An 11855-nucleotide genomic window follows, 5' to 3' on the forward strand; every position below is an offset into this window, starting at 1 on the left:
TTTCTTACCCGTATATCCTTCGCGTACTGGTCCGTGGCCCTGGCTAGGCCACCTTGAGCAGCCCGGATGTACGCGTCCCCTGACTTGAAGGCGTCGAACGCCTCTTCGGAGAAATTAGGGTCGCGTAGTGCGGCCCATCGGCGCCTATGATTTATGGCGCTCTCCACTTCGGAGTTGGTAGCGGAAAATCTATCCACATCCTCTATAGGAGGATCGTCCGTGTTGACCTCCGCCCTTGAGTCCGGCCTCGGAGTCCGGCTGGTGGAAGCGTGACTGAGGGAGTCCTGGATAAGGGGGTATCCGGACAGCCGGACTATATACATCGTTCGGACTATTGAAGTGTGAAGATACAAGACTCAAGACTTCGGCCCGTGTCCGGATGGGACTCTCCTTGGCGTGGAAGGCAAGCTTGGCGATCCGGATATTGTGTTTCCTTCCTTGTAACCGACTCCATGTAAACCCTAGCCCTCTCCAATGTCTATATAAACCGGAGAGGTTGGTCCTTAGAAGGCCAATCACAATTACAATCATACCATCATAGGCTAGCTCTTAGGGCTTAGCCTCTATGATCTCGTGGTACATCTACTCTTGTACTACCCATATCTTCAATATTAATCAAGCAGGAAGTAGGGTTTTACCTCCATCGAGAGGGCCCGAACCTGGGTAAACATCTGTGTCCCTTGCTTCCTGTTACCATCAGCCTAGACGCACAGATCGGGACCCCCTACCCGAGATCCGCCGGTTTTGACACCGACGTTGGTGCTTTCATTGAGAGTTCCTCTGTGTCGTCGCTGCAAGGCTCGATGGCTCGTCTCATCATCAAGGACAACATCACCTCGGGGGGAGCTCTGGCTATAGGCCAAACTCTCTGACTTGGCGGCTTTGTCATGGCCGCCCCATCGGCGGTAGCGCCGACGATGGCCTCTCGGGTCATCAACCGTAACCTTTGCGTCAGTTCGTAACTCGCCGAACAAATAGATCCGATGGAGCTCTCCTCCCTTAATGAGCTCTTGCACCGCATCGCCGCTCTGGGAGTCACTACAGACTATGACCGAATTAGGCTTAAACCCGACCAAAGGGACATCAGATCCCCGCAGGCCACCCATGAGATAGTGGTAGTGGAGGAACCACACACGGACCGCCCCTCGACTTTGAGGACGAACTATGTCTGGATCACCGAACTCCTTGAGCCGAATACCTGCTCAAAGGAAGACATGACCCAAGTCCTGGACTTAGAACCGGGCATTGGGCCGAAGAAATCGGGCGGCACTGCGGATCCCAAGCTGTCAGGCTCGGAACCTCCTGCGCCCTGATACGTCTCCAATGTATCTATAATTTTTTATTGTTCTATGATATTATATTACTTGTTTTGAATTATTATGGGCTTTATTATACACTTTTGTATTACTTTTGGGACTAAACTATTAACTGGAGGCCTAGCCCATATTGCTGTTTTATAGCCTGTTTCAGTATTTCGAAGAAAAGGAATATCAAACGGAGTCCAAACAGAATGAAACCTTCGGCAATGTGATTTTTTGGAAGATTATTACCTAGGAGACTTGGAGTTCACGTCAGAAGACCCTCGAGGAGGCCACGAGATAGGAGGGCGCCCCCCCCCCTACAAGGCATGGCCCCCTATCTCGTGGACCCCTCGAGCACCTCCCGACCGACTTCTTTCGCCTATATATACCTACGTACCCTAAAAACATCGAATATCAAGATAGATCGGGAGTTCCGTCACCGCAAGACTCTATAGCCACCAAAACCCTCTCGGGAGCCCGTTCCGGCACCCTGCTAGAGGGGGAATCCATCACCGGTGGCCATCTTCATCATCCCGGCGCTCTCCATGATGAGGAGGGAGTAGTTCACCCTCGGGGCTGAGGGTATGTACCAGTAGCTATGTGTTTGATCTCTCTCTCTCTCATGTTCTCTCTCCTGTTCCCTCTAAGGCACAATCTTGATGTATCTCGAGCTTTGCTATTATAGTTGGATCTTATGATGTTTCTTCCCCCTCTACTCTCTTGTGATGAATTGAGTTTCTCTCTTGAAGTTATCTTATCGGATTGAGTCTTTTATGAGAACACTTGATGTATGTCTTGCCATGCTTATCTGTGGTGACAATGGGATATCATGTGCCACTTGATGTATGTTTTGGTGACCAACTTGCGGGTTCCGCCCATGAACCTATGCATAGAGGTTGGCACACGTTCTCGACTCTCCGGTAGAAACGTTGGGGCACTCTTTGAAGTACTTTGTGTTGGTTGGATGAATCTGAGATTGTGTGATACATATCGTATAATCATGCCCACGGATACTTGAGGTGACAATGGAGTATCTAGGTGACATTAGGGTTTTGGTTGATTTGTGTCTTAAGGTGTTATTCTAGTATGAACTCTTTCATAGATTGATCTGAAAGAATAACTTTGAGGTGGTTTCGTACCCTATCATAATCTCTATGTTTGTTCTTCGCTATTAGTGGCTTTGGAGTGACTCTTTGTTGCATGTTGAGGGATTGTTATATGATCTATCTATGTTATTATTGTTGAGAGAACTTGCACTAGTGAAAGTATGAACCCTAGGCCTTGTTTCCTATCATTGCAATACCGTTTACGCTCACTTTTATCACTCGCTACCTTGCTATTTTTATTATTTCAGATTACAAAAACCTATATCTACTATCTATTTTGCACTTGTATCACCATCTCTTCGCCGAACTAGTGCACCTATACAATTTACCATTGTATTGGGTGTGTTGGGGACACAAGAGACTCTTTGTTATTTGGTTGCAGGGTTGTTTGAGAGAGATCATCTTCATCCTACGCCTCCCACGGATTGATAAACCTTAGGCCATCCACTTGAGGGAAATTTGCTACTGTCCTACAAACCTGCGCACTTGCAGGCCCAACAACATCTACAAGAAGAAGGTTGTGTAGTAGACATCAAGATCTTTTCTGGCGCCGTTGCCGGGGAGGCTAGGTAAAGGGCACTCACTCACACCCCGTCAACTAAGCTCTTTTCTGGCGCCGTTTCCGGGGAGGTGAGTGCTTGAAGGTATATCTTTAGATCTTGCAATCAAATCTTTTTGTTTCTTGTTTTATCACTAGTTTAGTTTATAAAATAAAACTACAAAAAAATGGAGTTAAGTTTGTCTCGTACGCTTCGTCTTTTCAATATCTTTCGTGAGTTTGATGGAAAGGAAAATTGTGCTCAAGTGCTAGAAGAAGAAATCTATAGAATGTTTGGTACTAGATCCTTGTATGATGAGCATGATTGCAATGTTGTTAGTATGAATTCCTTGAATATCCATGATGCTAATGATATGCAAAGCCACAAGCTTGGGGAAGCTATGTTTGATGAATATGATATTTTTAGTCCCCCAAGTTTTGATGAGAATATTTATTATGATGAAAGCATGCCTCCTATTTATGATAATTATATTGATGAAAGTGGGTTTGGAAGAGTGTCAACTTTAGGAAGTAGTGATCCCACTATTTTGGAGGATGTTGAATCGTATTGTGATGAACATGAAAGTGGGTTTGTAAGAGTGTCAACTTTATTTAGTGATGAATCCACTATTTCGGAAGAGGTTCCAATTGATTATGAGAACAAAGTTGCTATCTATGATGATTATTGTGATGACTTGTATGCTATTAGGAATAATGATAACCATGAAACTTGTCATCATGATTTTAGTTTTCAATTGGATTATGCCTCACATGATAATTATTTTGTTGAGTTTGCTCCCACTACTATTCCTAATGAGAAGAATTTTGCTTATGTGGAGAGTAGTAAATTTTCTATGCCTGTAGATCATGAAAAGAATGCTTTACGTGCTGGTTATATTGTTGAATTCATTCATTATGCTACTGAAAATTATTATGAGGGAGGAACATATGCTTGTAGGAATTGCAATAATGTCAAGTTTCCTCTCTATGTGCTTAAAATTTTAAAGTTATGCTTGCTTTACCTTCCTATGCTTGTTGATTATTGTTCCCATAAGTTGTCTGCTCACAAAATCCCTATGCATAGGAAGTGGGTTAGGCTTAAATGTGCTAGTCATATGCTTCATGATGCTCCCGTTATGTTTCAATTCCTATCTTTTATGTGAGCATCATTGCCATCATCATGCCTAGCTAGAAAGGCATTAAAGAAAAGCGCTTGTTGGGAGACAACCCAATATTTATCCTTACTGTTTTTGTGTGTCCACATGATTATGATACTGTAGTAATCATGTTTTATAGCTTTTGTTTCAATAAAGTTCCAAGTAAGACCTTTAGGATAGCTTACGGTGATAGTTGTGTTGATCCTGCTGAAAATCAGAAACTCTTGCACCCAGTAAATTAGTTTTGTTAATTCACAGAAATGTTCTTATGATCTGATTCTTTTTGATCTGGATTGGTACAAAAAATTCTTAGGCCTTCCTAATTTGGTAGGATTTTGTATTTCCATAAGTATATGTTTGATACAGATTACTACAGACTGTTCTGTTTTTGACAGATTCTGTTTTCTTTGTGTTGTTTGCTTATTTTGATGCATCTATGGCTAGTATTAAGTGGTATGAACCATAGAGAAATTGGAATACAGTAGATATTACACCAGTATGAATTTAGAATGAGTTCATTACAGTACCTAAGTGGTGTTTTTATTTTCTTATACTAATGGAGCTTACGAGTTTTCTGTTGAGTTTTGTGTTGTGAAGTTTTCAAGTTTTGGGTAAAGATTCGATGGACTATGGAATAAGGAGTGGCAAGAGCCTAAGATTGGGGATACCCAAGGCACCCCAAGGTAATATTCAAGGACAACCAAGAGCCTAAGCTTGGGGATGCCCCGGATGGCATCCCCTCTTTCGTCTTCGTTCGTCGGTAACTTTACTTGGAGCTATATTTTTATTCACCACATGATATGTGTTTTGCTTGGAGCGTCATTTTATTTTGTTAGTATTTGCTTGATGTAAGTTAGAATAATGTTTTTCATCTTTAGTTTCAATAAAAATGTCAAGGATAGCCTTTGCCATGCTATTTGGCTAGTATACATGTTGCTGTTTGGAAACAGAAAGTTTACCGCTGTTGCAAAAATCACCTAGAAAAGTCAGAGAATGGTATAATGTTGAATCTTTTTGCATATTGAGATCTTAGAAATTTATTACAGTGGGAATTTTAGTTCATAATTTTTGGAGTCAGGTAAGTATTGATACTCTTGCATTATTTACAGACTGTACTGTTTTGGCAGATTGCTGTTATGTTTGCATTGTTTGCATATGTTTGCTTGTTTAATGATTCTATTTGAGGATAGGAGTATTAAATATGCAGAGGCATTTAGTATGAAATGTTGAATAATAATTTAAGTGATTTGTTACAGTAGAAAATGTTAAGGTTTTGCATTGGTTTATACTAACCTATCTCACGAGTTCTTGTTGAGTTTGTTGTGGATGAAGCTTTTTGATAAAAAGAGAAACCATGATATGAGAGGAATTAAGGAGACACAAAAGTTCAAGCTTGGGGATGCCCAAGGCACCCCGAGATAATATTTCAAGAAGTCTCAAGCATCTAAGCTTGGGGATGCCCCGGTAGGCATCCCACCTTTCTTCTTCAACAACTATCGGTTAGTATCGGTTGAGCCTAAGTTTTCGCTTCTTCACATGAGTTGTGCTATCCTTGCAATGTCATTTTATTTTGTTTTGCTTGCTGCTTGAATACAATACCAAGATCTGAAATTCTTTAATGAGAGAGAGTCTTCATATAGTTGCATAATTATTTAGCTACTCATTGATCTTCACCTATATCTTTCAGAGTAGTTTGTCGTTTGCTCTAGTGCTTCACTTATATCTTTTTAGAGCATAGCGGTGGTTTTATTTTGTAGAAATTGCTAGTCTCTCATGCTTCACTTATATTATTTTGAGAGTCTTAAACAGCATGGTAATTTGAACGAAACCTTTCATAGGAGGTGAATTGGATGCTTTGATCAATTTGATACTTGATAATTGTTTTGAGATATGGAGGTAGTGATATTAGAGTCATGCTAGTTGAGGTGATTATGAAAAATACTTGTGTTAAGGGTTGTGATTCCCGTAGCATGCACGTATGGTGAACCGCTTTGTGATGAAGTTGGAGCACAATTTTATTTATTGATTGTATTCCTTATGAGTGGCAGTCGGGGACGAGCGATGGTCTTTTCCTACCAATCTATCCCCCTAGGAGCATGCGCGTAGTGCTTTGGTTTTTGATGACTTCTAGATTTTTGCAACAAGTATATGAGTTCTTTTGACTAATGTTGAGTCCATGGATTATACGCACCTCATCCTTCCATTATTGCTAGCGTCTCTTGTGTCGCGCAACTTTCGCCGGTACCATACACCCACCATTTACCTTCCTAAAAACAGCCACCATACCTACCTATTATGGCATTTCCATAGCCATTCCGAGATATATTGTCATGCAACTTTCCACCGTTCCACTCATATGACACGCATTACTTTTGTCATATTGCTCTTTGCATGATCATGTAGTTGACATTGTATTTGTGGCAAGGCCACCTTCATAATTTTCATACATGTCGCTCTTGATTCATTGCATATCCCGGTACACCGCCGGAGGCATTCATATAGAGTCATATCGTGTTCTAGCTTTGAGTTGTAAATCCATAAAAGTGTGATGATCTTCATTATTAGAGCATTGTCCTAGTGAGGAAAGGATGATGGAGACTATGATTCCCCCACAAGTCGGGATGAGACTTCGGACTTTACAAAAAAAAGGCCAAAAAGAAAAAAAAAAGGGGGGGCAAAGAAAGAAAAAAAAGAAAGAAAGAAAAAAAGAGAAAAAATAAAAAATAAAATGAGAGAAAAAGAGAGAAGGGACAATGCTACTATCTCTTTTTCCACACTTGTGCTTCAAAATAGCACCATGATCTTCATGATAGAGAGTCTCATATGTTGTCACTTTCATATACTAATGGGAATTTTTCATTATAGAACTTGGCTTGTATATTCCAATGATGGGCTTCCTCAAAGTGCCCTAGGTCTTCGTGAGCAAGCGAGTTGGATGCACACCCACTTAGTTTCTTTTGTTGAGCTTTCATATATTTATAGCTCTAGTGCATCCGTTGCATGGCAATCCCTAATCACTCACATTGATATCTATTAATGGGCATCTCCATAGCCCGTTGATACGCCTAGTTGATGTGAGACTATCTTCTCCTTTTTGTCTTCTCCACAACCACCATTCTATTCCACATATAGTGCTATGTCCATGGCTCACGCTCATGTATTGTGTGAAAGTTGAAAGAGTTTGAGATTATTAAAGTATGAAACAATTGTTTGGCTTGTCATCGGGGTTGTGCATGATTAAATACTTTGTGTGATGAAGATAGAGCAACAACCAGACTATATGATTTTGTAGGGATAACTTTCTTTGGCCATGTTATTTTGAGAAGACATGATTACTTTGATTAGTATGCTTGAAGTGTTACTATTTCTTTTGTCAATATGAACTTTTATTTTGAATCATTTGGATCTGAACATTCATGCCACAATAAGAGAAATTACATTGAGAATCATGCTAGGTGGCATTCCACATCAAAAATTCTGTTTTTATCATTTACCTACTAGAGGACGAGCAGGAATTAAGCTTGGGGATGCTTGATACGTCTCCAACGTATTTATAATTTTTGATTGTTCCATGCTATTATATTACTTGTTTTGAATGATTATGGGCTTTATTATACACTTTTATATTACTTTTGGGACTAACCTATTAACCGGAGGCCCAGCCCATATTGCTGTTTTATTGCCTGTTTCAGTATTTTGAAGAAAAGGAATATCAAACGGAGTCCAAACGGAATGAAACCTTCAGCAACGTGATTTTTTGGAAGATTATCACCCAGGAGACTTGGAGTTCACGTCAAAAGACCCTCGAGGAGGCCACGAGATAGGAGGGCGCGCCCCCCCTACAAGGCACGGCCCCCTGTCTTGTGGACCCCTCGAGCACCTCCCGGCCGACTTCTTTCGCCTATATATACCTACGTACCCTAAAAACATCGAATATCAAGATAGATCGGGAGTTCCGCCGCCGCAAGCCTCTGTAGCCACCAAAAACCTCTTGGGAGCCCGTTCCGGCACCCTGCCGAAGGGGGAACCCATCACCGGTGGCCATCTTCATCATCCCGGCGCTCTCCATGACGAGGAGGGAGTAGTTCACCCTCGGGGCTGAGGGTATGTACCAGTAGCTATGTGTTTGATCTCTCTCTCTCTCTCTCGTGTTCTCTCTCGTGTTCCCTCTAAGGCACGATCTTGATGTATCCCGAGCTTTGCTATTATAGTTGGATCTTATGATGTTTCTTCCCCCTCTACTCTCTTGTGATGAATTGAGTTTCCCTCTTGAAGTTATCTTGTCGGATTGAGTCTTTTATGAGAACACTTGATGGATGTCTTGCCATGCTTATCTGTGGTGACAATGGGATATCATGTTCCACTTGATGTATGTTTTGGTGACCAACTTGCGGGTTCCGCCCATGAACCTATGCATAGGGGTTGGCACACGTTCTTGACTCTCCGGTAGAAAGTTTGGGGCACTCTTTGAAGTACTTTGTGTTGAATCTGAGATTGTGTGATGCATATCATATAATCATGCCCACAAATACTTGAGGTGACAATGGAGTATCTAGGTGACATTAGGGTTTTGGTTGATTTGTGTCTTAAGGTGTTATTCTAGTACGAACTCTTTTATAGATTGATCCAAAAGAATAACTTTGAGGTGGTTTCGTGCCCTACCATAATCTCTACGTTTGTTCTCCGCTATTAGTAGCTTTGGAGTGACTCTTTGTTGCATGTTGAGGGATTGTTATATGATCTATCTATGTTATTATTGTTGAGAGAACTTGCACTAGTGAAAGTATGAACCCTAGGCCTTGTTTCCTATCATTACAATACCGTTTACGCTCACTTTTATCGCTCGCTACCTTGCTGTTTTTATTATTTCAGATTACAAAAACCTATATCTACTATCTATTTTGCACTTGTATCACCATCTCTTCGCCGAACTAGTGCACCTATAGAATTTACCATTGTATTGGGTGTGTTGGGGACACAAGAGACTCTTTGTTATTTGGTTGCAGGGTTGTTTGAGAGAGACCATCTTCATCCTACGCCTCCCACAGATTGATAAACCTTAGGTCATCCACTTGAGGAAAATTTGCTACTGTCCTACAAACCTGTGCACTTGCAGGCCCAACAACGTCTACAAGAAGAAGGTTATGTAGTAGACATCACGCCCCTGGGTGTTAGATCGGATCAGAATCCGGATTCAACTAACAACACCCACCAGGACTTAAACCGTCTCTCCCGCATCAGGCTAAGAGCCCCAGGAGACTGTACATCACTACTGGGCCAGATTCCTCCTTGCGCTTAACAAGGTCCAGGACTGCCACGAGGAGGACGTAGTCTTACTCTTCTGCAAAAACTGCATGGACCAAGGACTTCTTAATGCTATAAGCCATCGTGACATAGTACACTTCGCGGATTTGGCAATCATAGTACAGAAGTACTATGCAATGGAAAGCGCCTGGATAACCCGAACAGAATTTTGGGACAGTACGGCTCTCACCAAGACCTTTGTCCGAACTAAACGGGCGAACTCTCGTAAGTCGGCCGATCCTGTCCCTAAGAAGCCAAAACACACCCCAGGGCGGGGAACCGTATTGGAAGAATGGCTCAATGGACCATGTAAACTCCACAATGCTACGGACACGACACCAACTCATAGCCTTAGAGCATGTTGGATACTCCAGCAGGTTGCAAAAAGTGGCGAGGATCTTCTTGCAAGCCATAAAGCAGAACAATATCCCGCCAACAAACACAATGCGGTATTAACAGTCTTCCAGACTTTTGCCTCAAACAATAGGCGCAAGCAAGCTCATCGAAGCTCCGCCGAAATTTGCCATGTGGCAAAGATAAACCCCTGGAATGACACTGCTATAACTTTCAATGCCAGTGATGAACCTCGATCCCAGACTGTCCGGGCACCGGCTACTCTGGTCCTTAGCCCAATCGTGGACGGCTTCCGGCTCACTAAAGTACTCATGGACGGCGGAAGCGGATTAAACTTGATCTATGAAGAAACGCTCAACAAGATGGAAATTGATAAAGGCCGCATTGAGCAAAGCGGCACCACCTTCAGGGGAATCATCCCTAGTCGAGAAGCACGGTGTGCGGGAAAAATCACACTCGATGTGGTATTCGGCACCCCAGAGAATTACAGGTCCAAAGAAATCACATTCCAAGTGGCTCCTTTCAGCAGCGGATACCACTCCTTCTAGGGCGGGACGCGTTTGCAAGCTTTCAAGCTATACCCCATTACGGGTACATGAAGCTTAAAATGCCCGGACCCAATGGAATCATCACTCTAGTTAGTGATCCGGATGTTGCACTCCACGCCGAAAACAAAACCGCAGCACTAGCCTTGGAAGCATTATCTGAAGCCCTAGCAGCAGAAGAATTAACAACACGATGCGCCACCGTGGACAGGGACGACGTGATACTCGACAAGCGACCCAAGTCCACCTCATTTAAACCCGCAAATGAGATAGTCAAATTCCAAGTCCATCCAACGGACCCCACGAAGACAGCTTCCATCGGGACACAGTTGAGCCCCGCTATGGACGCCGCACTGCGAGACTTCTTACGCGAGAATTGGGACATTTTCGCCTGGCACCCATCGGACATGCCGGGCATCCCACGCGGATTGGCCGAACATAGCCTCAACATACTAAAGGGACACAAACTTGTTAAACAGACCCTAAGGCGATTTTCAAAGCCCAAACGGCAAGCCATGGGGGAAGAGCTAGCCAAGCTACTTGAGGCCAGATTTATCAGAGATGTCAAGCATCCGGATTGGCTGACGAACTTGGTAATGGTACCAAAGAAGGACAAATCCTGGCGCCTGTGCGTCAACTTCAATGACCTCAACAAGGCTTGCCCCAAGGATCCCTTTCCCCTCCCTCGCATCGATCAAATCATCAACGACACTGCAGGATATGACTCGCTGTGTTTCCTCGATACATACTCTGGATACCATCAAATAAAGATGGCAGAGTCCGACCAAGCTGCAACAGCTTTCATAACGCCATATGGCCCTTTCTGCTTCAACACTATGCCTTTCGGGCTTAAGAATGCCGGCGCAACCTATCAACGCATGATTCAAACATGCCTGGAAAAGCAAATCGGCAAAACAGTGGAAGCATACGTGGACGACATAGTCATAAAAACAAGACACGTCGAAACCCTAATAGATGACTTGAGGCTTATGTTCGACAACCTCCGAACATACAACATCAAGCTGAATCCAGAAAAATGCATTTTCGGCGTTCCCTCTAGAAAACTGCTGGGCTTCATCGTTTCCAATAGAGGAAGTGAAGCTAATCCAGCAAAAATCCGAGCTTTGTCGCAGTTGGCTATACCAACAGACCTCAAACACATCCAGAAACTAGCTGGATGTGTGGCTGCTTTAGGCCGCTTTATCTCCAGGTTAGGAGAAAAGGCATTACCTCTTTACCGCCTTCTCCGGCGCACCGAACACTTCGTATGGATGGATGCAGCCGCGGCCATACTCGATGAAATAAAGACCTTATTGGCCAATAATCCAGTCCTAACAGCGCCAAATATCGGTGAACCTATGCTGCTGTACATAGCTGTAACACATCAAGTTGTAAGCGCAGTGCTCGTCGTTGAACGAGAGGGTGACGGATACAAATTCCCGCTCCAAAAGCCGGTTTATTACGTATCCACGGTCCTCACCCCATGCAAATCCCGATACCCACACTATCAAAAAATAGCATACACGGTCTTCATGGCATCCCGGAAACTG

Source organism: Triticum dicoccoides, chromosome 1B (genome assembly GCF_002162155.2).
Source record: "Triticum dicoccoides isolate Atlit2015 ecotype Zavitan chromosome 1B, WEW_v2.0, whole genome shotgun sequence".
In the NCBI taxonomy this organism is placed as follows: Eukaryota; Viridiplantae; Streptophyta; class Magnoliopsida; order Poales; family Poaceae; genus Triticum; species Triticum dicoccoides.